Source organism: Tyto alba, unplaced genomic scaffold (genome assembly GCF_018691265.1).
Source record: "Tyto alba isolate M040663 unplaced genomic scaffold, T.alba_DEE_v4.0 Super-Scaffold_2, whole genome shotgun sequence".
NCBI lineage: Eukaryota > Metazoa > Chordata > Aves > Strigiformes > Tytonidae > Tyto > Tyto alba.
In genome coordinates, this window is record NW_024881282.1 from 79,659,682 (window position 1) to 79,683,219 (window position 23,538).

General features: G+C 37.0%; 1 protein-coding gene across 12 annotated transcripts in view; it reads right to left on the reverse strand.

Annotated features, from left to right (window-relative positions):
- Positions 1–23,538, reverse strand: part of CACNA2D1 (calcium voltage-gated channel auxiliary subunit alpha2delta 1) — a 425,853-nt gene that overhangs the window by 205,219 nt on the left and 197,096 nt on the right. The window lies entirely within an intron of this gene.

The window sequence follows — 23,538 nt, forward strand, 5'->3', positions numbered from 1 at the left end:
TAATGACATGACCTTCACAGTGGCACAGTGTCTCACGTTCCTTTCCTCACTGTGAAAATATCCAATTACATGTTGATTTAAACAATGATTGATTTAATTTGTTTTGTGCAAATTATAATTAGTAAAGTGGAGTAAGAATTTTTTTATATCTTGGTCAAAGCTCAGGAGAAAACCTTGTTATTTTTCACAAGGTACAGAAATTAGGGGGTTTTGGTGTTTTTCCCCCAGTGCCCATATTATGCTACATTATATATTTACTTTGAAAAAAGAGAAGTATTGCAGACTATTATGATTGCATGCACAGCCTCAAAAAGAAGCATAAAATATACTAGAAAGCATACCCCGTCTTTAATTCTCTACAATTGATCATAGAAACTGTGAAGAATAGGAAAAAATTCTATGTCAAACAAAACTCCCCAATTTTTAGATAATTTTCACCATAAGAATTGTTACAAGAAACTGCCATTGGACTACTTAAGCTGTCAGGATGATATTTAACTTCCTGAAAAAATTCATAATGCATTTTAAGTACTAACTGCAATTTGACTGATTGTAGAATTAAAACACAGAAGTGGTTGAATGTGTCAGGTTAAATGTAATACAGCCCACAAGGTGATGAGGTATACATGTCAGACAAACAAATATCTGAATCAGAATCTGCAAAGCTGTCTGTTCTCCTGAAATAATACAACATACTCCACAAATAATTTCTGCATAAAGACATCCTATAGCTCAATGGCCTGTGATCAGAAGGAAATCTCTGTTGAACATTCAGGTAATAGGTGATATAACAATAGAATGTTGTTAATTTGCCTACTGCTAAGTATAGATAGCCTTTTTCTGACTGTACTGGTTTTAACTTTGATAGTTCTTTTAATTTTAGATTTTTAGTGCAACTGGTGGACTAAACAAATCAAATGTGGCAACCAATTAAGTATTTTTTTAATTGAAAAATATCAAAGGCCAAATACTTCATACGGGAATGGAGAATTAGTGACTACAGATTCAGTGACAGAAAACCACATTGATATTACTCTCTGGTATAGTTGATGGTATCACCAAATGACTGTCATTTGAGTTAGACAAACTGAAAATTTCTCTTCAAAGATAATTTTTTTATCTACAATAAAAACACGAATATCACTATGCAAGAGTATATGTAAACATTAACCATGTACTACACTACAGATACTATTCAACACATCAGAGTGACTATATATGGGGAGAGATGCCAGAAACACACCCTTTTACACTTTTCGACTTTCAGAATCCTGCTGCATCACTCCTGCAATGGAAGACTTTTTTCATATTATATTCATTGATCACCATATTGGTACAACATTGAGCCAATGGGCACTTAGATGTACCTACAAAATGGAAAGATCAACTCTCAAACTGGCAGTGCCTTCAAGCCTACAAGACTAATTCAAATGAAAGAATTTGTTCTTAAGAACAGAACTGTTACACAGTATATTTCTCTTTCTAATAATTACTAGACATTCTAATATAATGTTCTCTGTACCTGGCTATCAAGCTATGTCTTGCCAGTTGGCTATGCAACCTTTCACCTTCTGTTACTGCTCACTTTCACGTTGAACTGATACCCTGACACAACAAACACTGACAGTAACAGGCTACAGAACAGTACTCTTATTAAACCTAAACATCTTAGACAATAAATTAAACATTTCCATAAAGAATTGTTCTGTTAACTTTTTCAGGGAATAGGTAAGTTTAATAAGGTAAGCACCACAAGTCTACAGTAACTTGGGAAGAAGAATCAGGGCATCCACTAGCAGCAGGACTTAAGCTTCAAAACTATATTTATTTATTTATTTATTTTCAGCAGATCAAAATGAGGAAAGTCACCCGTATTGAGCAGACGGAGAAATCTTTCATTTCTGAAAATTTAATTACTCCCTTAGACTTTAATGTGAGAGGAGAAACAGAGAAGCAGGCTTTGTTTGGGGAAAGAGCGCTGTCTTTATGGCAGTTTGCAATCTGTTTGTATATTTTGGGTTTAGTTTTCTCTCAAGTAAAAATCACCAATTAAGTTTAGATGCTATGCTTTATTTGCTTACCTTCATCCTATGTGTACCCAGTATTTAAACTACCAATAGGTAAGACTGTGGAGAAAAACTCTTGAGATAGCCAGTTGTTTCCAACTTTGAAAGGGAATATTCAGTAAAACAGCTCTATATGACAAAAATAAGGCTATAGGTATTAACAAGGCTTCAGCTCCAAATCCCTTTATGTTGAAGTTTCAAAGAACCAGTGGCAGGATCCCCAATGCAAAGCATATCATTAGAGCAGGATAAGAAGCTCTTTCTCTTATCTCATCCCCATTATTTTAAGAGTTGATTACTTGATTGTCTAGTTCTGCAGCCATTTGAAAAGTGTTCAAATAGCTTTCATCTCCTTTACCAAATTTTTAAACTACTGTTTTGTAATTTTAAACATTGCAGATTTTTTTTTAAAAAAGAAAACTATGATATAGAGTCAGTGTAACAAATACTTTGCACACAATTTACTTCAGTCCACCCTATTGTCCTGGGTTGAGTGAGTGGTGGAGATTTTTGGTGGCAGGGGAGGGGGCTATTGGAGTGGTCCCCTGTGAGAAGCTTCTCAAAGCTCCCCCAGCTCCACGTCAGCTCCACTTCTGTTTGGGAAATTGAGCCAATCGGCTGCGCCTCTGCGATAACATATTTAAGAAGGGACGTGGTGACGGGCAGTTGGACTTGTGAGGAGGAGTTGCTGCAGCTGCGTGAGCACCAAGGTCAGTGGAGGAACGGAGGAAGAAAGGAGGGGGGAGGTGTGCCGGAGCAGAGACCCCCCTGTATCCTGTGGTGAGATGGCAGGGCGGCCCCCCCCTGCCACACATAAAGATCTACGGTGGAGCAGACATTGATTTATGGCCTGTTGCTCCTGCTCAGTTGGTCAAGGTTCTGTGCCCAAAGAAGGCCAGGGTCTCATGGGAAAAGGTAGCCCCACTGCTGTAACTCAGCGCTGGGAGGATTGCAGCATGCGGGGGAGTCCCACGCCAGAGCAGCTCGGGAAGGGCTGCAGCCATGGGAGGGAATCCAGTCGGAGGAAGTTAGTGACCCATGACGGAGCAGTGTGGGGAACGCTGCGGCCCATGGGAGGAATTAAAGTCAGAGAAAGTTTGTGGAGGACTGTCTCCTGTGAGAGGGGGACCACGATGGAGCAGGAGGAACAAGTTCTGGACACTCCCCTCACCGAAGATAAGGGAAGTGGCAGTGTTGACTGCACCCTCCATTCCCTGTCCCCTGCTCTGCTGGGGGAAGGAGGTAGAGATATCGGGAGCAGAACTGAGCCCGGGAAGAAGGGAGGGGTGGGGGAAGGTGTTCTCGAGATGTGGCAATGCTTCTCACTGTCCTACTCTGTTATGTGTTGTTAGTGTCTGTAATAAATGTATGCTTTTTTTTCTTCCCCTAACAAGTCTGACTTTTGCTCGTGATCATAAAAGGGGGATTTTTCCCCATCCCAGTCCTATCTTGAACCCCAAGCCTGGCTCTCTGTCCCTTCTCATTGCCGGAGGGGAAGGGACAGAGAGCTGCTGCATTGTGGTTGGCTGCCAATCAGGCCTAAACCACGACACCTATGTTCCAAAGACATTTTCAAACCATTTAATTCAGTCTAAACCAAAACGCATTGAAGTCAACCAAACAGACTCTGGAACAAGCCCAGTATGTTTTATGTTGTAAATAGAAACCCACAAATAATATTACTATAGTCTCAATGGATACAAACACTGAAAATCAATGTTGACTCCCATTCAAGTAGAATAAGATTTATAATATGTCTCTGGCCTACCCTAGTAGGTGGATAATGAATGATTCAAAAAGTTATTCTCTCCTTCTCCTACCAGTCCAACCTCCCTCAGTATTATTACCATGTCCCCCAAAAATGACCAAAAAAAAATCCTAGGATTCTATGTACTTCCAAGTGTCACAAATGAACAGAAAAAAAAAAAAAAACAAAAATAAGACTTTTCTGGAATTATCAAGTTTAAAAGAATTGGCTACATGTATAAAGAGAAACAAATAACCATCTTCTATATTCCTCCTCCGGTCCGGTCCTCTAAGTCAAAAGCAAGGTAACCAGAGATAACAGAGAAATAACAACCTTTTAAATAATTTTTTAATTTTGGGAAATTTATTCTTCCAAAAGGTTCAGGAAACTGCTAATCTTCTCATCACAGTAACTTCCTCAAAGTATAAGCAACTGCAAATGGCTTCTTTTTATAAGGCAAAATGCAATAGATTACAAAGAAGATTTCCAGGTGGGAAAATGAAATTAATTTGTTAGCAGCTAATTAACCTCTATATCACACTATACAGTCTGTTTAATTAAAGCAGCAAAGTATGTTTATTTTAATTTATTCAGCATTACTTTTTTTGATTGATGGAAGAGCATAAAAATAAATAATAATAAAGAAAAAATGTCTAAACTGATTGTATATTATCTAGATTGTAAATACTGGGACCAGTATATTACAGGACCCTTGTTAAACAATTTGGACATGAGTTTAAAACAGATTCACAGGAAATTAGCATTTTGAATTCATATTTATGTAGGTGCTAGGATGTATTGAACTAGGCTACATCTCTTGCAGTATCAGGACTGAATATAGAAAATATGCTAGTTCTCCAACTCCAATAAACCTAAAAAAATCTGTGAGGAAATTATTTTTTACCGATTAATGGGTAAACCTATAACATAATTTGTCTCAAATAAAATGATATTACATTTGTTACAGTATGCTGGAATTGTGGGAAAAGCAAAACAGTGAAAAAACTGCAAAATACACATTTCCTTAACACATGGTGCCCAGAACAAACACAGGACAGGGTGAAGATCTGGTGATTTGTGTTGTGGCACCAAGGAGGAATGCGAAGTGAGGTGGAGGCTATGCAGTCCTGTTCTTCCACTTTTCTCAAGGAATACTTGATACAACTATATAGATTTATTTCCTGCTCTTCCCCTTTTCTCAAGGAATGTTTATATCACAACTCTGCGGATACTATCTCCCATTTTTCCACTTTTCCCACAACAGCTGCATGCACATTTCACCAAGGAATGTGCTGTGTCATTACTCAAGAAACAATGGATGGACCACAGTCCCACTCACTCACACATACACATCTAGATAAATACTACTACCTCAAGTTTGTATGTAGCTCAGAGGGATGATAATCTGACACCAAATTGGAGGGACAGATAGACGGGTTTGTGCTCCTCACCCTCTCCAGAAGGGATGCCTTTTGGTAAGATTTGTGCCATTGGCTACGCTGAGTGATTACACAAGATTAAGTGTATGATTGCAATTGTTTTTGTGTGTAGTGCTATATAACCAACTTGCAGTTTATGCATGTATCGTAGGCAATCATACTATTAATGAACCTGATTACTTCTCTTGAATGTAATCAGACCTACAGCACATGGACTGTTTGTGCATCTGGTGTCAGGCCTATAGTCACGGCAATAATTGACATATCTATTAAGAGATAACTTCAGCCGCCCCTAGCCCCTCTAATCTCTGAGAATCAGCTAGAATGCAAGAGGATTCATCTCTTACCAAATTTATTCATCACCTTAAATGCAACACAGTGATACTGTGTGCTATTTATTATATCCAACAAATAAGATCATGTTTTAGGAATTTTGCGATCAGTTGTTACCAAACATTTAAAAGTAATCAAACTTTAGGCATGTGACACTACAGTGGCTTAAAAACTATAACAGACATCAGCAGTCTCTAGGATATCTCTCTGGACCTTCATCATCTCAAACACCAGAACATAGAACCTGACAATAAATGCTTGTGTTTATTTCTAAAATGATATTTCTGTCACTTTTTGCATGCAAATCCATATTGGTTTAGCCCACACCTGGTGTCAACCAGAAGCTGATAAAACTAATCAGTGCTGAGCAGAACCACAAAAAATGAAAAACGCTGATAGATCACAACAGGAGATAAGGACTCTCAGTGGAGAAACCTTGATTGGCTTACCACTTGTGTTTTCATCAGGTGATAGACAGGTAAGATAAAATTTATAAAGAACAGACTACACAAAAGTGAACTCCACCAGACATGACTGCCAATATGACACAAGTAAATTTATACTATCTAAATCCCTCTGGTTTTGTAATGTATTAAACAATTGGTGGCCATAAGTAACTGAATTATAACTTTTTTATTAAAGTAATTATGATATAAAATGCAGATCATATTCTTAAAGACATTTTTTTTTCTCCTGGAAATAAAATTGACACTATTATTCTGCAAACAAGGTTATTCTCCCTTCCAGTTTCACATTTGTACCATGAAAATAATCTAAATAGATCCAATATAAGTCTAACAAACTTATTCACAAGCAATGTCAAGAAGCTTGCACTGCAGCTAGTAGTTCACTGACAGAACAGATCAGATAGAAAAAGAATATTTTTTTAGACTAGAATACTTTCTTTGAACTTCTATTCAAAAGGTGCACACTGTTTTAAAACCATCATTTATGCCCCTACATTCTTGGGAATTGCACAACATTTAACGACATTAAAACAAATAATACTAGGGAAAAAATTAAGTCATAAACTTTTGCAAAATCTTGCAGGAATTTTGAATTATTAGTGCTGGTAATTATTCTTAAACTTGACAATATAATGAGTGGACTGATAGCTGGATTAATTTTCAGAAGTTCAGGAACTATCATGCGATCTTAAAGACTTGCTTATTAATATGTCCATTTCATCATGAAATTTAGAAAAAAAAAAAAAAAAAGCAACCACATTATTTCACTATATGCCTGATTCTGAATAATTAATTCATCTGAATTTGTGGTTAGATCCATTCAGAATATTTTCTTAAGTTACTGAATATAATATATATTGATCAGTTTATAATTTAACAAAATGTAAAAATATCTTCCCTCAAGAAATTATACCAAACAAAACCAAATCAACATTATCAAAACAATATTTCTTCCCTCCTCCTTTTTAAATTTTCATACATAACTTACTTAGAGATTTAATTCTGATAAAAATTGTTTTCCAGGGGATATCAATTACTGCAAAACATACGTCTTCATCTTATGTTTTAAAAAATGCTTTGAAATGAAAGATGAAAAGGTATAAGACTAATTTTTATATTTACATATATAAATATGCTTTGAGAATACATCCAGTGGTTGAAAATGTTCCACAGAAACAGAAATTTCATCCTGTATTTAATTTTCTTCTCTATTTCTCTCTTCACAAGGGAGTAGTATATGGTAAGGAGTATATTACACAAAGTCACTGTAACCAAATTCTAAGCAAAAATACCCAGATAACATGAATGTCTTTTAAAGATCATACTGGAATAGAAAAAAAAATGCCTACAATTTGCATAGTTCTCTTTACACTGCAGCAGCAGATGATTTTATACATCTCTTTCTTTCCTCTTTTTCCCATATGTAAAAACTAAAATAAAAAGAGATTATAACTTGTATTTCTTCAGGGAAATTAAACACACGTCATTTTTTCCTTAGTATTACAATACTGTCTGACACAGGAAAAATGAAGTTTCATATATAAATTATGAAAGTCTGATCCAAACTTTGGGTCACATCTTACATAGCTGACACTGACTTGTGAAGTTAATGAACTCAAATAAAGTCTTTAAAAGCATTTGATTTCTTTCCCCGGCCGTATCAATTCTTCAGTTGGCTTATTCAATCACTTAAAATGTGTCCACAAAAAAAACACAGTTATAACGCACAAAAAAACAATTGCTATAACTTATATTACACAATTTGCATGAAAATTAGAAAAAACAACCAAATCTCTCAATTTCCTCCTAAATGTGAAAAGTAGCTTTCCAAATACTAACAAAGTTAAAAACATGTCAGACCATGTGTTCTTTTCATGAATGGCTTTGGTTCATGCAGATAATAAGTGTATCTGGCATATTCACTGTTAATTATTTTAGTGGGCCTCTTACAAAGATAAATCCTACTCTGTTAAGATATTATTTTAAATAATTTTGCTAGATCTCTGGTGTCTTAGAAGTAAAGCAACTGTGGACAGCAGTTACCTGTCTTTAAGAAATATCCCATGCTCACCTAATTAATTAAGAATAGAAGGAATCTTAATTATTCAGCTTTGACATCCATTTTGTGCATGTCTTGCACTCAATCAGTGTAATAAAGCAAAGCTCCATGAGTATACCTTATTTCAGAAGCTGTTCAGTAGCATGAGACAAGCGAGCAGCTGGAAAATGTCATTCATTTTACTGTTTAACATAAAACAGTCAAGACTTTTCCAGTTAATCACTACAAGCAAAAGGACCATATCAAAAATAATTAAAATGTAATTACTTTTCTTCTTAATTATTGGCTATATTACTTTGATACACTGGAATTCACACAGAAGAGCAGTAAGATTTAGGAGCTGTATCAAGATCTTTCTATAATGTTTCTCATTCTCTATCTTAACAACTGCACTAAATTAAAAGTTACTCCTGTTTTCTTCCACAGAGCAGAACAGGGCTTTTCACTCACCATGCATTTGACGCTTATACCACAAACTGAAAAGATATACAGACACCCAAACTTCTCAATAAGATGGTTCAGATGAGACAGCAGGTTAAGGCGCTTGGATGAGAATTTGCACCGTCACAACCACAAGCTGCTTTATTTCATGGAATCTCATACATCTCCTGTGTTGTGGTTTAACCCCAGCCAGCTCAGCCCCACCCAGCCGCTCGCTCACTTCCCCCTCAGCGGGATAGGGGAGAGAATCAGAAAAATGAAAGTGAAAAAACTCATGGATTGAGATAAAGATGGTTTAATAGGTAAAGCAAAAGTTGCATGTGCAAGCAAAGCAAAACAAGGAATTAATTCACCACTTCCCATGGGCAGGCAGGGGCTGAGCCATCCCCAGGACAGCCAGGATCCATCACATCTAACAGTTACTCAGGAAGACAAATTCCGCCACTCTGAATGTTCCCCCTTTCCTTCTTACCCCAAGTTTCTATATGATGAGCATGATGCCATATGGTCTGTGATATCCCTTGGGTCAGTTGGGGTCAGCTGTCCCGGCTGTGTTCCCTCCCAAGTTTTTGCGCGCCCCCAGCCCCCTCGCTGGTGGGGCGGTGTGAGCAGCAGAAAAGGCCTTGGCTCTGTGGAAGCACTGCTCAGCAGTAACAAAAACATCCCTGTGTTATCAACACCGTACCGAGCACAAATCCAAAACATAGCCCCATACTAGCTACTATGAAGAAAATTAAATCTATCCCAGCCAAACCCAGCACATGTTGACAGCAAACCGCAATTTAAAAAGACTTCATATTATCTTTTTAATAACAAAAAGATATGACTTATTTTCACCATACAGCCCTGTCATTTTCTAGAGAAAACAGAGGGGTTCTTCTTGGTTTTGCTCTTTTCCCGAGTACTACGAAACACAGGTAAAAACTACCAAAACAAATGTTCTTTGAAAATGGGGAACAAAAAACCATAAAGGAACCTAGATGCTAGCTACATCCTCTAATGCTTTTGTGGAAGATGCTCCAACAGTTGAGTACTAAACAAAACAGAACAATCCAGGATAAAAGCAACAGGGGGAAAAAAACAAGCAAAACCAAAAGCAGATTCTTCATTCACTGTCTTGTGTTTTCATATACCTTACGTAAATTAATTTCTACCAATAAAAACTCAGAAATAAATAGTAAAATAGTAATAGTAAAAAGCAAGACGCTCAAACACAAGGTTATATAAAGAAAAAAAAAGCAAGATTAGGAACTGATGTCACATTATGGCTTATTTCATATTTGTTTGGTAATTAATCTGGAATTGTGCACAGAACCGGAAACAAGGACTGTATTTTTTAAAAACCTGACTGTAGTCTTTTCTTTTCCTTTCCCTTTGGAGAAATCTCTTTTTTTTTTAAAAAAAAAAAAAAAAAAAAAAAAAAATCTTTTCACTTTCAGTAAAATATGATTAAGAACTAATTATATCCTATATACACCCTGCAACGCATAAGTAGCATTTAGTGCAAACGGCAGTTAGGACCCAACATTTGCTAACACCCACTTACGGTCAAGCAGTCCTTACAGTCCTTAGCCCTTACAGCCCGCCTGGCCCTGAGCAGCACCCCCCAGGAGCCCTATTTCAGCTCAGCCTGGGTCCCTCAGTCCCTGTCTCAGTGCAGCTTCTGGCCCCATTCCCAAAATGGAACCTCTGCCTTATGACAGACCCCTTGCACGTAGGCTGCAGCCCAGCTCCAGCTCATCTCTTTCCCTGGCCCCATCCCCTTTTCCTTCTGATATTAACCTGTATTTTGTTCTTCACTCACCATGTCTGGAGCCGTCAGTGGCCCCTGTTACCAGCACCCAGCTCTGCCCGCCCTGGCCAGCCCCGTGGCACTGCGAGGCCGCGGCCTGCGCTGGGTCACCTCCGGCTCCCGCTGGGCTGCCCGGGGAGCAGCTGGCCCTTGCTGCTGCCTGACTGCAGGCCTACTGACTGCGTGTGTGCATTTCCCCTTCGTCCCAGCTGTTTCTAACCCTGCTGTAGCCACTTCCCAAAATTCTTTTCTGAGCCTAACCCAAATTTTAAGTAAGCAATGGTAAGTATCTTTGCTTACTATCATTTCACCCAAAGTTCAGCCATCACTCATACCATATCCTCTGGCATAACAGAAGCTTAACGTTAGGTAACAGGGGAATTTTGCAGATGAACTAGAATAAAATTATTTGAAATACTTAACAAATTTTCTGCCTTAAAGAACTGAAGTAAACCAGTATCACCACCTTGATACTTCATTTACTTACAAAACTGACAATGTTATTTTGTAAACTCAGATCACCCAGTTAAGTCCATGGCAACTTTAACCTGACTCCAGCTGCATTCTCTTGATGAAGAACAGAAGCAGTAGGTTGGTTGGTTGCTTGTTTTCTTGTTTTATACATTTTTATTTTTTTTTCTTAATTGGAAAGAGGCTTTGGAATATCTGTGCCAGCATTTTTCCCCAGACTGATTCCCATATTTATAAAAGAAAGACCACCCACATTGTCTGTTTCTACTCATTGCTGGATAAGAAACCTTAAAAATTGAGTTGTAATAATATCAGATATTACTTCCCATTTATTTAAATGTACTCTTTCTACCAAAAATGTCCCCATGCTCTCAGAGCCAGATCAAGCACAGACAAAGCTGCCGGCTATACAGTGCATTAGGTTGCAAGGGCAGTAAAACGTAGCCAAAACCTGCTTTCACTATAGCAAAGCCTTGGAAAGCCAGACTGGTGGCTGCTGGCTGTCAGCAGGGTGGAGAGAACAGCAATCTCTCCTTGGAAGAATGTTCTCTCCTTTAAAACCTCTTTCAGCCCAAGACTGCATACACGCTCCCAGCAGCATGAGCAGCAATCTGGGATCCTCAGTGACCGCTTCTGATGGAACGTTCCAGTTTTGTCTGTTTCTTCTGAATTTCCATAATCCTGCATAGGATCAGAAGTGAGAACAGTCCTGGGTTTTAGCAACTTAGAGAAGGAATCGGCTAGTTCTGATTTTGCACGCTTTCCTAGTTCAGAAATTGTACACAAATTAAAAAATATTTTAAATCTAATATACATAACTCTTATTCTAGGCAGAGAAATATTGAAGTTCACAGCATTTTAGCACTCCCATCAGAATCTATGGTAAGATATGTAGGCTTGGGCCCTTACACTTTGTATAATTCACTTTAAAATTCTTGTACTGTTCAACACTCCTTTAGAAATCATCTATTTTCTAAAATTCAGGGTGGACAGATAGGCAAATAACAGAAGATGTGAGGAAAGAGCCAATGTGAGAAATTTTAAACAAGAGGAATAGTTATCTATTGTGAAAACTGAAATTAAGACCGGTATTTGATGAAAAAGACAGGCAGACAGAAATGGTCCTGCATACCTAACCAGAAAGGTTACTGAAAAAAGAGCTTAACACTGGAAGAACATAATGAAGAAAGAGGATGAAGTAAATTGGAGAGAACACATTAAACTGAGTTGAGTTTGAAGAAATGCATAATTTTTTTTCTCAAAATACATTCTGTGAAGCTTGAGGACTCTTTCAGCTCAGCTCTCAATGGCACTATTACATGGCATTACAGAAGTGTGAACAGATTTCAGAAAGCCAAAGAGGAAGGAACTACAGGTGTTTAAGAAGGGATAATGGAAAATGGGAAACTTAGGCTGAAGAGGAAGGAAGAAGGAATCCTACAAAAAGAGTGAAGTGTCTTGTCAAGGATAATGCCATGTTTGCATCCAGAAAAGACACAGAAGTGAAAACTGGGGAGAAAGGCAGGAGACAGTTGCAGCAAATCAGTCAATCTCAAAGCTTTCCCATCAATGACCTCTTTGGCAACAGTCAAAACTTCCTGGGCCTCTTTCCCTTCCGTTTCCTGCCCCCTTCTTCTCACACAGTTCAGGGTACAGACTTTGCTTTCCACCTTGCCAAAGATTGTTTTGTTTTGTTTTTACTGTAGGAAGTTTGCTGAATGTGTTGGGCTGATAGCTCTCACGGCTCCAGAAAATGATATGAGCAGAAACCATCCTAACTTAGCTACTCTTTGCCCAGGAAAGTCATCCAAAACTATTTCAGCAGGTCTTCTATTACAACTACCTCTAAACACTCGTGTTATGACCTAAGACACTTTATGAGCATTATGATAAAAACCATTATTCTGAAGAGACCAGCACAGTCTGTATGCTATTTGGACACAGTGAATTGAAAATAAACGCAATCCATGGATACTGACGCAGAGTAAGCATCAGCCAATTGTGCAAAATGAGCCCAAAAGCTGGGACTCCTTTCCTAATGTGCTCCACAAAGATGCTGTTCATATTGAACTCACTGAATTTACATCTTATGTTTTCTCTGCTTGTATGTTCAATTCTGCTCAAATATTTCTGGTCTTTAAAATATGACAGAGACAAAATTTCAAAAGCACGGGCACATACTAGTTTAACTGCTTGTGTCCCATAAGTATCTGAGCCCACTAGCTTCAGTCCCTTTCAGACCTGCAAAAAGGAGACCCACCTAACATTGTGCACCTGTTTATAGACACAAACAGATGCACACTATTAGATGATCTTTTTGTGCATATTTACATGTAAATACATCTATAAATATGTGTGCAAGTATACACATATAGGAAAACTTATACAACTGATGTATGCATATACATATCTCCCACCAATTTAAGTAGGACTAGATTAGGCTTACACCTTTGTTTCCTAAAATACTACCTCAACCTTGTTTGTGACCAATGAGAAATAAGAAAAAGCAGAAATGTATAAGCTTTACCTCTTATTATCTTGAAACAACAAATAAAACAATTTGACCTGTTTCATATTAAAGTATTTAAACCTCTTGCAAATTTAGTACTGCAGAGCTCTCATGCAGTGATAAAAGGTTCTTACATATTTAGTTCTATTTCTTTTAATATTTCCTTATCAATATATAGATGACATGAGGAGGTGAGTGAATTGGTTTAAGTGCATCCTATTCTTGACAAACATACCCCAAGTTAATTAGATGTATGGATTTGCACCACTCTTACTAGCATGTGTAACCACTTCAGTGAACTAGTCTTTTGTCAGCAAAACCTACTGATATGAATCTGCAAAGGAAATCCAGACTTACTGTCCCTGTCATACTTATTTTTCATAAAAGCAGTATTCATAATTCATAATCATAGCATAATTCATAATATCATAATTCTTTAAAAAAAAAGTGGGATATTTGCCCTATTGCTGTTGGTAGAATGTCCTAGCAAGTCATTAAACTGATGGATTTTACCTTTGATGTTCCTTTTTCCAATTTTCAAGCTAAATTTATCTGTAAGTGCTATATATCTATTGCTCTGAAGAACTTTTGTTTTCTCTTGAACAACATTTCCTCCTAGTGTTTATTCTTGACTCAGGCTGTTTACTGATCTGTAACCACAGTACGTTTTAGAGTAGAACATGCTTTATTCTCCACAGAGAGTATGATGTCTGTGTTTCAAAATAAAACTTAGATCAGTCCTGAACACAGACTGCCGATCATCCATATTGTGTTTGTTACAGCTGTCCCCAAGACATCTAAGTAATGTCCAGACACATTCTGTGGCACAACATGCACTAGGAACCATTCTCAATTGACTGTGCAGACAAGCCTAGACAAGGTTATACTCTGTCTTGTTTTCTACATGCCTGCAATGTTTTCTCAACAGTTTTTATACCCTCAGATACTCTTACATGCCCTGATGTAACCAATGTGGCACTGGAAGTATGTGAAACTCCCTAGTTTTGTGCCTTGAAAATATTATTTTCTAAGCTTCACCACTTTCTTCACATTGTTTCAGGTACTTTGAGCAGAAAAGTACACATACACACAGACATATTATAACTTAGAGCCTTCTAGATATCACCAAGAGAAGTCAGAAGACTAAGTCTAGTTTGAACATTGACCATCTATGCCACTTGGTCCAGCAGTGAAGTCCAAAGATTTGGTTTTTTCAACAGTATATAGTTATAGATGTAAGCTTTAGAAGTGTAGTCCAGTCCCACTCTTGAACTTATTTCTTAGAGAAATACTTCAGGAGGACAGCTTTAAGACTCCATCCCCCTTCTGTGCACGTAATATACACTAACAAGAATGGGTTAAGCACAGAAAAACACACAGATTTGAGACTGCTTCTGCTACTGTGGGGTCACTTCACCTTTCACATTAGTCAGGCTGGCATTGGTGGTCTTCTGACTTTTGCTCCATACCCTACACTTTGCAGGAGTTAGAAGGTGACGAATGAGTTATGGCTTTATGCAGGTCCCAGACTCTACTCAAAAACTGTGATCATCATCTCCTGCATTATCCACCAGTTTTCCTTTTTACCATTCATATATTTAAACAGCAACCCTCCACCCTGAATGAAGAATTTCAAAACATGACTTAAATTAGCTGAAAGCCTTATGCAGCAATGTTAATATCAGCAAATCCTTACAGATATATTTTATAAATATCTTACCCAAAGAAGACTGTACTTAATAGTATTGTTTTGTAGTGTCATAAGTGTCATACATGTGTTGTGCCAGGGCTTACGATGTTTTCCCCAATACCAAACTTTATGAATAGTATCCAGTTGAAGGAAAATTTTGAGGCAGAATTGCATTGCGGGGTGGAAAGAAGAGAAAGACCAAGAGAGAAAGTGGTAGTGTTTGGAATAAAATATCCTCTGTCCTGTGCTCCCCTGTAATAAGGAAAAGAATCTGTTTCCAAGTCAGCTGTCAGCAGAAGAAATGGCAACAACCATCACTTGGGATTAACAAATGTACTGATAATATTTTCAAAAAGACATCAGTCTTATTCCAGCCTTTTTTTTTTTTTTTTTCCTGTTGGTATCCTTCACCAAAAGAAAAAAAAAACAAAAAACCAAAAAAACAAAAAAACAAACCAAAAAAAAAAAAAAAAACCAAAAAACACCCTTTGCCACAGTAACAGAACCCTAGCACAAAATGCCTGCATATGCTACTAAAATAAAACTAACATGTTCTATCTGAATAGTGGGGATGTGCTATGGCAAGGCTACATAATTCCTCAATGAGTATTTTCAACTACTTTAAGTCTAGAAGTCATTTACACTACTATACCCATAGGAAATTAGATTAAATTAAACTTGTCTATATGGACATCATTCAGTCTGGTAGAAAACTTTTGCTGGAAGTCTTTCACTTTTTAGGTTGAAAAAAAAAATCGCACAGAAAGCACAAGAAGTTTTATCATGAGAAAACACCAGAATTTTATGCAAGCACAGAAAATTGTCTGTAGAGCCAAGCTCCTTAGTCTTACTGTTCCCATGTGTAACTCTTAAGAAATGCAAAACAAAAGTTCCTCTCTTGAGAACTGGAAAAGCCCAAAGGACTAAGCAGACATTCCTACCTGAATGAATTATTCATGAGGGATTATTCATCCATTTTTAAAAAACAAGATCTGTTCTGGATTAACATGGTCATATTTATATTTGTTGTTCATATTTTCAAGACAGTTACAATGCACAGTGCTTTAGTGAAGTATAATTTGGGACTGCTAAATGGGAAAATGAAAATAGAATTACAATGTTTTCCATTAACACATAAATTACAGGCAGTCATAGAACTGTCCTAGAGCTCTCAAGACTTGATAAATCCTAATGTCCCTCCAATGAGACATAGAGTTGTTTGTGCATGTATTTATAGAGTTCTGATTTGTTTATAGCTGATAGCAAAAATGAACTGGAGAAAAGTAAACCAAATTCTTAACAGCCCACACTTCTGGTAAAATGGGTAAAATTTTTAAATGTTTCTTTGAATGAAATAGAGAAAAGTTAGCATATTGCTCATTTTGAAGAGTCTCCCTGCTGTGTGTTATGCACATCTCTTGCTTTGTGACAAGCCTACAGAAATATCTGCCAATACTTGAATCACACATCATCATTTTCACTACATAAAAGATCCGCAGTTTCACCTTTTGCTTAAATTCTAATGAGAATTATACTATAATCAGGGAATGGAATTCCCAAGTCCCTTGAGCAAAATGCAGCTCTTAATGGGATTGTCTAGTACTCCCAGAGCATTTAAAAGTCTATGCAGAATGAAAGTCTTATTAAAATTTCTATTCTGTTCCAAATGCATAATAATACAGATATCAAACATTTTCTGTTTTCAACTACTGCACAAGCCACTGGTCTTGGAACATCACTTCTGGGTAGTATACTTTAAGTACATAATGTTTGGAAAATGTCATATTTTTTTATTCTCTTAAGTCTTTAGGCATCGTCTCCTTTTTTTGTTTGTTTGTTTTTTTTTTGCATGGTATTTTATGACATCTCTGAGGCCTACAAACTTAAATACATAAACTTTCCAACTTCCATGTTTGCTACTTTTTCTCTTTCTAAAGATGGTGAGTTGTGACAAAGACAAGCTGAATTTTCACCTAGTATCTTACAGGAATCCTGTGACAAAGGAAAAAGGTAAGCTATCAAGGCCTGAATGACACCTGTGATTTTGTCATTTGAAAGAAATAGAAGGAAATAAAGAAAACCACAGATAACTCTATGTCAAAAAATCCAACCCACTCATCTCAGAATTTCAGAAAGGCTCTACTTCTAATATGAAATAAAATGTGTAGTCCTAAGCCTGTATTTATATATTCCTAGTATTTGCCCCTTTTGACAGAAAATATCTTAAAAATATTTTGAGTCTAATTTGCTTTTTTACAAAAAATCTCTAAGATTTGTTACTATTAATGACTTCCCTTCTCTTAAGTAAGAATCAAAACTTTGTGATATTTTCTGAATTTCTCAATCTTTAGAAGCCTGCCCCCATGATGAAAAGCTATATTTGAATATTATTGTCTTACTCCATTGATTAACTTTTGTGCATATTCAGTTATAGAAGGGTTTTTTTGTTAAAGAAAAAGATCTTCTCTCCTATTAGTAATTCAAAACCAGCAGACTTAAGTAGGTTAAAACTCCTTTTTCCAAAAATTTACAAATTTCCTAAATTCAATGTAAAAAATAATCAGGATAACATGAATGTGATGGGCAATGGGGGAAAGGAGTTTGCCTAGGAGATGACAGAAGCAGAGGAAACTGGGTAGATCTTATTTATACTGGCAAGAAGGAATCAAGGAGAAAGATACTGTTAGTTTTGAACTGAAAATATTTGGTAAAGAAACCTACAGACAAAATAAATAGCACCTTTGAGGTCAATTTCTAATTAATTTTACTGATTTACCAAATGTAGTAAAGCAATGCTAAGAATCACTTATCACAGATTCACATTAGAAGCTGAATTTGAAGGTGAAAGATAAAATCAAAAAAAGAGTTAGCTTCATCTGTGTCACAAATGCAATTCACTAATAAAAAATGCACATCAGCCTGCAGAAAGCTCTTCTTAACATATCATACTTCTCTATTGTAAACTAAAGAACCCACAGGGTGTTAATAAATTAAGTAAAATAGTACATCTTGCTTTTAATAAGATGTTTGTTCAGAAAGCACATTAAAGACTCATTCAAAATAAGGTGATAATGCAAATGTATGGTGTCTTAATAATGAGAAATCACACCTTTCTTTCTTTTTTTCTTTACCAGCTCCTTCCCTCCACCCCTTTTTCAGAAGCTGGACATTTTTAAATGAGTTGCCTGGTCAATAAGCAAAAACATACTTGATTTTTTCAGATAAGATGGAATGCTTGAAAGATTCAACAATGATTGAAGGTGTTTCTTTGCTTTACTCTAAAAGCTTTTCTGTCAAGTTCCATACCAGGGAAGCACTTCACTGACCAGATGACATCCTTGCAATGATTTATATTATGAAGTTACACAACTATATTCTATGTAAGCATATTAAGAGATGGTAAATAACCAAAATCTAAAGAGCAAAAAATATATCAGAAAAGCAAGCTCCTCCTACAGTTAACACATTTTAAATCCCTGTTTAGATATAATCTTGATTCCAGTCATAAAGCTACTGTTTGCCATTTTCTTTATCAGCTTCGTAATTGGTTTAAAATTCCTAAAGTGTGAAAAATTAAATAAATCAAGGATTACAAATGTGTGCAAATGATTAATTACACTAACACTTATAATGGGGTTATCCTTATACAGGATCACATTAGATCTTATATAATGGACCAAAAGCATGGAAACCCAGATTTTAGAGAAAGTCAATGATTTCTAGACTCAAAGACTCACCTGAGAGAGTCTAGGAAGTTATAAATCTCCAGGCAAGCTAATAAGAGGTATTACCCTTTAACAGGTTCTTCTAATGACCTGGAATTTTTTTTTTTTTTTTTGCCTTTAAGACATATTTCTTATATCTAACTAGCTCCTCCTAGAAATTTGTAGAGCAGAAGGCATCACTGGGACATTGTGAAAATAAGAATACAAGCATGAGGGGCAGGATGTTGGGGACAGACAAGTGGACAGTGGGATCTTGTTCCCCCTAGGGAGCTCCAGACAAATTCTGCACTCATCTGGTGAAGCATATGCAACATGTCTCCAAACAGGCTTCAGCACGTGCATGTTCACAGAGAATTTCTACATTAAGATGAGTATCTTCTTACTAATTATGGAGATCCTAGGAAAGTAAGGTGAGAGTACTTCAAATGCTGTAACTGCTGTATCTCCTGTCTCATTTTGAGAAGGCACTATTGAAAAACTTACAGAAATGTCTGTTTCTGCAATACTCATGGTGCATTTTTATGAATCAAAAAGGTATAAGTGATTTGATAAGCATGAAATAAACACTAGAACAACTAAAACCACCCAATTTCAGTAAATAGGATTCATTCTTATTTCCTCTGCTCCTCACCTTCCCACTACTCCCAGTGCACACACAGAGCTCTGTCCCAAGTAGAAAGATTTCAAAGTGCAAACAATCACTGACAGAAAAAAAGTGATTTAATTAATTTCAGTGAGATATGGCACATTTAATTTAAATTATACACAAATGAAAGCTATATGTCACAGAAAAGAAGGTGGCACACAACCCTTCAGAGAATAAAATATTAGCCTCCCTAAAACCTTGATCATCTGCTTGTCAACTTAAATCAATCATTCGGCAAATGTTTTTTCCAAATCACATAGGCTTTAGAAGTGTGAGGCCTTATCCAAAATGAATCAAAATCAATGGAAGATTTATTTCACCAGTTTTGGATCAGAGAATTGTGCAAAGATACTGACAGCTTTGATACTTTGCCCGTGTTTAGTGTAGTTAAAACTTTCACAAAATTATAAAGTATATATGACTTCACTGGGAAAGGATCCCACACCTACTCTGCACCTATGAGGACCAGTTCCCTGTACCCCAGGACTGGAGCCAAATCTAAGCAGTATCATTTCCCACAGAAGCTCTTTGCACCCAAAAGGACTATCAGAGGTACAAGCCACAAGAGCTGTATCCTCTCTCTGATGATCTGAGAGAAAAAGTATTCTACTTTATTTTCTTCAAAGAGTTTTCCCCTCTTTGAAAAGACAAAATATGTTTACTAAGCTGCCTCTTTATAAAGAAGTAGTATGAAAGCTGAAATTTTGGTATTTTGTTGGTTTGTTTTCCAGTTGAAGCTTTTAAGATGCAATGTTTCAGCATTGTAACATGCACCATAAATTACAGACAGTCCTGAAAATCTTCAGTTTGCAAGACACATCAAGCACAGAATGATGCCTAATACTGCTCTGCTCTTGCAGGTTACCTCTTGGATCAACTCTTGTGATGTGTCCTGGTTTCGGCTGGGGTAGAATTAATTTTCTTCCTAGTAACTGATATAGTGCTGTGCTTTGGATTTAGGATGAGAATAATGTTGGTAACACACTGATGTTTTAGTTGGTGTTGAGCAGTGCTTACGCAAAGTCAAGAACTTTTCAGCTTCTCGTAACGCCCTGCCAGTGCAGGCTGGAGGCAGGGGAGGCACAGGAAGCTGGGAGGAGGCACAGCCAGGACAGCTGACCCAAGCTGGCCAAAGGTATATTCCACACCATATGATGTCATGCCCAGATTTTGTTTTGTTTGGGGTTTTTTTAATATCTTTTTTTATAATTTTTATTTGTGTTCTCTCAGTTATTCTTTTTATCTTCTATTTCTTTGCTGAGCAACTTTTCAATACAGTTTTATGCAGCCAATATTTGTACTAGAAAAAAAAAATTCCAAAGTAATATTTCCATATCATTATTTTTAAGCCCAGTTGGTACATAAACACCAGCCTACACATTATCAACACAGCAAATGCTGTCTTAGAAACACCAGGACTCAGAAAATTATTATTCACATGGAAGAACATAAAATTACACAATTGGTTAAAAGATAAGGCATATTGAAAGGATTTTTCATGTTGCATTTTACTGTGATAATTAATTCCTAAAAGCCTGAGTTTTAGTCTTCATATAAATAAGTGGATGCTAATAGGCCATCCATAAAGACTCCCCTTGTTAAAATACAAATGAGATATCCCTTATGTTTATACACGTGTAAGTACAATTAATATTGCAACCCAACTGGAAATGGAATTGCTTTAGTTAACCAACCATTGCAAGGCAATAAACTCTGGTATCAAACATAACTGTAGAAGACCCATTTGGGGAATAACAACAATTATTTCATACAGAATCCTCCCTCCTTCTTCCAAATCATACACTTTTTTTTTTTTTTTCATGCATCTCCATGCCAGAAAAATAAATACATAAATAAATAATCACAAGTGTCAAAACCACTCTACACCACATAAGAAAACTCAAAGCTGTTTCATTTATAAATACTAGTTTGTATCTCTGATTTGTAACTACATTAGTCTAAAAACATGTAAGTAGGTTTTATTTCTCCAGCTGTACATGCAGCTAGGGAATTGGGCACTATCAATAGAGTAAAAAGCAGAGAATGGCATTTCTTTATTTGCCTGAAGCTAAGCGCTTTGGATTTGCCTTCATATACTTCACAAATACTCTCTAAGATTTAGTAGTTTTTGTCTTGTGGGAAAAGGTAGACCTCACTGTTGTAGTTCAGCACTGGGAGGATTGCAGTATGTGGGAGTGTCCCACGCCAGAGCAGCTCAAGAAGGGCTGCAGCCCATGGGAGGGACTCCAGTTGGAGAAAGTTGGTGGCCCACGCTGGAACAGTGTAGGGAAATGCTGCAGCCCATGGGAGGGACTCACATCAGAGAAAGTTTGTGGAGGACTGTTTCCTGTGAGAGGGGAACCGTGATGGAGCAGGGGGAACAAGTTCCAGAATCTCCCCCCATCAAAGATGGAAGAAGCGACAGCACTGACTGCACACCCCATTCCCTGCCCCTGCGCCACTGGGGGAGGAGGTAGAGATATCGGGAGCAGAACTGAGCCCGGGAAGAAGGGAGGGGTGGGGGGAAGGTGTTCTCAAGATGTGGCAATGCTTCTCACTGTCCTACTCTGTTAAGTGTTGTTACTGTCTGTAATAAATGTATGCTCTGTTTTTTTTTTAATTCCCCTAACGAGTCTGCCTTTTGCTCATGACCATAATGGGTGACCTGTCCCTCCCGATCCTATCTCAAATCCCAAGCCTGGCTCATATGTCCCTTCTCATTGCCAGAAGAGAAGGGGGAGTGACTGGCTGCATGGTGTTTGTCTGCCCACCAAGCTCAAGCCACAACACAAGGGTTTAGTTCCAACTTTTTTCCTAAAAGGCAAGCAAATTCTCTCCTTCAGACAATTCTGAAAGTCTTTACATGAAATTATTGATACATCCCGTGTAGCTCTGTATACACCTTGGTATGGCCAGCCCTTTTTGCCCTTCCTCTTATGGATTTGTTCCACTGACGTCAGCCTATATATACTTCCCCAGAAATAATGTTTGTGATATTTTCCCCTAAAAACTCCATGGGCTATTATTCAGCTGCAATATGACTGTCAAGGACATTGCTGATTGTGAGCTCATTAGAAGTAGAAATGGATTGTCCCAAAGAGTATCTTTCTACAGTGACTCATGTGCAGTGCTGCCGGAAGGGCTTTCATCACCCAAAACCAAATCCTGGACAAGAAATAGCCCTTGTACAGCACGACATAGACCATTCATAATACTATCAGAAGCACTTTAAGAAACCTCATCCACAGAAAGTTTTACAGTATATCTTCTATTTTCCATCACAGTCATTAGGAGAATTAATTTTCCAGTGAAAATTAAGTTTATCAGAAAGATCTGTGTGCAAACTAATTTGAGCAGGCATTTTCTAAAAAGGAGGCCAGAAGAGAAGAAAGATTACTTCTGGCAAAAATGGAACAAATTAAATTATAAGAGGTTTAATACATTTATTTGAAATTTAATTGCATAACCTAATGTCAAGGTTATTATATGGTGCACACTGCTCTCATCCAAATTCAAAACAATAAAGCACAAGCTCCGTTTGCAGTTACTTTATTATAAATCCAACTGCATTTTTTTTTTAATTTTATTCTGACCATAGTCTTTGCCTGAGCCACAACATTAATACAAAATCACATTTCAAAATTACTTTGAGATCTCTTCTTGGCAATGAATTCTAATATGACCGGAAGCCTCTTTGGTATGACTGACTTCAGCTGCAAGTAAAAGGCAAAAAGAAAACCAAAAGCCAAGATGGTTTTGTTGATGCACAGTGTGTACAGTAAAAAGCAAAATAATTAGAAAGAGCATCTGATTGTATTCAAATTTTTCTGCACTGAGTCCATCAAACCTGCAGGTTTTATTTTCTATTCAAAACAGAGACAGATTAGCAGAAAAGGTCATTGTAGCATCTTCATTATTGCATCCCTATGGAATACACATTCTGTGTTTTGCTGTATTAGAAGCTGTGTCTGTTCAGAGAGCATGCTTAAAAGCATTCAAGTTATGTCCAGAGCCTCTTTGCGTGCCTAAAATCCAGTTACTCTTATCAGAATTATTTGGCCTGACCTTAGGGTTGTTTTTTTTTTTTTTTTCTGTTTGTTTTCAGATCTCCAAGTGTCTGAGAAGCACTGGATCAGAAAGGACATTATAGAAA